Raw genomic sequence first — 4,050 nt, forward strand, 5'->3', positions numbered from 1 at the left:
CACTTTCAAATAATTTCTAGCAATAATGCTTGATACCTGCTTCTCCATCTTTCACATTTCAGACCTATGTATTCAATTTATTCAGACAGGAATGATGTACCACTATAAATTGAATCGTATTCTCAGGAGCCAATTGCCAGTAACAGTGTCGTGTAAGCAATACTTAGGTGTAGGTAGTATGTTGCTATAGGTAGTATGTAATGTTTCTTTTTAAAAGAGAAAATAATTTTGAATTCAATTCTTTCAGCACAGTTAGCAAGAAATTAAATGTATCATTACAGAAAATATGCACATGTAGTCTGATGTACTACAAGGAAATGAAAAGGCATTAGGTATGAGCAGCAAAAAAAATGATTATGATAACCAAGTGAAAAAGAAGTAAAAGGCTTGATATGTTTTATCTCTGTATACAGTAGAGAATGTATTACTTGGGTCAATGAATAAAGATTAGGTATCTGTTTTTGAATAATATTAAGTTCAGAGAATTGACTCTTAATGGACAGTACACATTACTTAATTAATGTTTGGCATGGAAATCATCTCACATTAAGAGGTGACCATGTTTTGGTTGAATATAGTCAAGTCCACCCCTGAATGATAATAAAAGATGATGTGCTTGAATTTCGGATAAAATCACTACTTTACAAAAAATAACATAGAACAACTTGAACTGGATGAAAATTATAAGTACCACTCATATCCAGGGCTGATAAACCACCACAAACAATCTTTTTCTGTGCCAGACTGGAGCCTGGGTCGAAGACTTCTTGCAACTCATCACCATCTCCTTTATTTTCATTGGGAAAAGGTGACAATACCATTCACAGAAGACATTCTTGCTTGATGCACTGATGTATGCACACTGCACAGACAATCATTCATTGATTCAGGCATGAATATGTACTTCCAACTGATTCACAGGCGTAAATGGATCATTCCTCTGAATTTCTGTCATTCTACGAGAAAATGAAATGGAGAAATAAGATTTTCTCACTTTCTATGACTAATACAATTTGAACACGGGCGTACCCAGCAAAGGGCAGGGTGGGGCAGCTCCCCCCCCTCCCCTTCCACTTAGAAACAAGAGTCGCAGAAGTCTTTGAGCAAAATCAGTACTGAATTGAAACAAAAGCATTCAACAAATTTTCTTTAAACCCACGAAAAATGATATATATTAGTTTAAGATGTGTTACTAAAATAAAGCTATTTTTTCAAGGAAATAGTCTCATAAATCCTATTGCTGCTCCCCCCTCAGACCTTGGCTTGCACCCCCTCCCCCTAGAACACGGCTTGTCCCCCCCTAGTAATGATTCTGGGTACGCCCTTGAATTTGAATGTACCTGAACAAATGGAAAAAAAATTAAATTGAAGTTTTACAATAGTTCTTCTACTAAACAGATTATTTGCAACCAAAAATTGTGTCAAATGGTAATTTACAAAAAAGGATTAACAAATACATATCAAAAAACAAAAGAGAGTCAAAAAGATCTCGCTATGATCTTTGAGTAAAGAGAAGGGAGAGCCTTGAAAGTGAGCTAAGATTATATCATGCGTATTACTCTATACAAATTATTTTCATAATATAAAATAAAGTTTAACCTTGGACTTTTATTTTGAAATTTGTCTGTTTTATTTAATTTTCACACTCACCCCTTTGCTTATCCTCATTTCTCAAAAGACTTCTTTGCTTCAATATGTTTACATTCCATGGTCCAACATCCTCATCCACCACACTATCCAGGGGTGGTATGGCCGGGTCGGCTGATCGGTGACAGCCAATGGCCCCTTAGCTTATGGGCCCATCACAATGCTCCAGTCTATTGTGAAGCGTACATGAATGGCGTTATAGAAAACTCAGATTACTTAAACATAAGATTTTTTTGCAATTACAAAATTCTAGGTTTACATTAGTTGCTAAATTTATGAAATAATGACAAAAATTATATAAAAAAGAAATTAAGGTGCCAGAAGATAAAAGAGAACGTGATGCTTTTTTGAAAGGGTTATTCAAAAGGTTATTTTAGAGGTTTAGTTTAGATTTGAGTGCAGTTTAAAGGAAATTATACTCTTAATAGATACCCAGACAGCACAGAATCCTCCGTATCTAATTCGTATGTAGATAGTATGCATTGACTACCGCTCCGTCGCTTTTCGTCAATGGATACTATCTGCATACGAATTAGATACGGAGGATTCTGTGCCGTCTGGGTAATAAAACCATAGTAAGGTTTTAATTTTTATTAGCAGTGGAATTTTCACTTTTAGTGCTACTTTTTTTGTTTCCTTGTTGTGTGTATTTATTATTCCTTTTACCAATTTTCTACTGATGCCATAAATATCCGACAGTACGTTTCTTTACCCAGGAGATGAAAGCCAGAAATATTCAATGGAGAATTTCCTACACATTTCCTAAACCAGATAATGACACAATTTCTCAATAAATTCCTCATTAATCTACCCAAACCTACTCCTGTCTTTTCTTATCTACCCATCCTTCCTTTGCTCTTAAATATTCTTAATGATTTCTTCAGCAATCCACAGTTTCCTTATCCTATGCCTTTCCATCTTTTTGGAAAAGGGTATTTGAAGGGTTATTATATAGGTTTCTTTTATATTTCAGTGCAGCTTTAAGGAAAAAATATTCTTAATAGTAGATGATTGTACCACAATAAAGTTTTAATTTTTACAAGCAGTGGAATTCTCACTTTGCAAGAGCTACTATCCTTATGAAATTGCTATTTTTCATTAATGTTCATCTTATTTTTAAGAGCCAGAATAGCATGGACATACAATTTCCTAAAATTTTCTGGAGTGGGACCCCTGAATCCTCCAGGAGGAGGGCCCCATAGTGGACCCTAGCCGAGGGCCCCCAGTCACACTAAACTGCCCCTGGCACTTTCTCCCTTTAGGATCAACCTCGCTGGTCTATTCCATGTGTCATACAGTTCATCAATGTATTCTTTCCACTTATTCTGCATCATTCTATTATTTGGACAAATTGCTTCATTCTTAAACCTAATTCGCAGCATAGCCAGTCCTCCTTTAATACCAGATAGTGACACAGACTGGCTTATGATTCCCCTACCTCTTCTTCCCTCTCCAAGCTTCCCCTTTCACCAAATTGCCTCTTCCCCTAAATATACTTCAGCCTCCTTTTTTTCTGTGCCATGTATCATTAATCTACTCAAACCTTCTGCTGTCTTTTCTCATCTACCCATCCATCTTTTGCTCTTAAATTATCTTAATGATTTCTTCAGCAATCCGCAGTTTCCCTATCGTATGCCTTTCCATGTACTCCATAAATTTCTCAGTTGCATTTATTATGCATTCCTTTTACCATTTTGCTACTGATGCCATAAATATCCGACAGTACGTTACTTGACCCAGGATATGAAAGCCAGAAATATTCAATGGAGAATTTCCAACACAGGCGAATGAATGCCGTAAGTATCCAGCCCCTTGATCTCTCCCTTTTGTTAAAGAAAGCACCAAGTCCACCCACGGTTTCAAACCCCAAATCAGGAAACTTTGGTAAGCCAACGTGAATAATAGAGACTTTGAAATGGATAGCTTGAGGCATCACTTGGTGAAATAGCTTCAAGTAGAATCAAAAAACTCTTTATTTCAGTTTATAACACAAAAAAAATATTCCTCTTATGTGAGCTTCCATAACTTCGTTTGAAAAAATGGCATAAGAAAAATTTTTTTTTTTTTTGAATAGGTATTGCTTCCTTGTTTATGGTAAATTTAAACTCTTCCTAGTGTAACCAGGTGAGCTTGGTCCATTGGACATTTAACGTACGTGATTAGTTACACATCATTGGAAGGTTAATATAAATTCTAAAACATTGCCTTCTAACAAGCATATTTTGGAAAATTTAAATATACATCTACGTAATCCCTTGTGAGTTAACGCAATTGCGTGCAGCAAGGGATGAGTATTCAACAGTCATGCAACAGCAGGTTGCACTTGGATACTTTCATGCACATTAGGGTGGTCCTTATTTTAAAAGTTTTCGAATTTATTTTGGGTTGCCCCCCCCCCCCCCC

The sequence above is a fragment of the Ischnura elegans genome, chromosome 9 (assembly GCF_921293095.1).
Source record: "Ischnura elegans chromosome 9, ioIscEleg1.1, whole genome shotgun sequence".
NCBI classification, from domain to species: domain Eukaryota; kingdom Metazoa; phylum Arthropoda; class Insecta; order Odonata; family Coenagrionidae; genus Ischnura; species Ischnura elegans.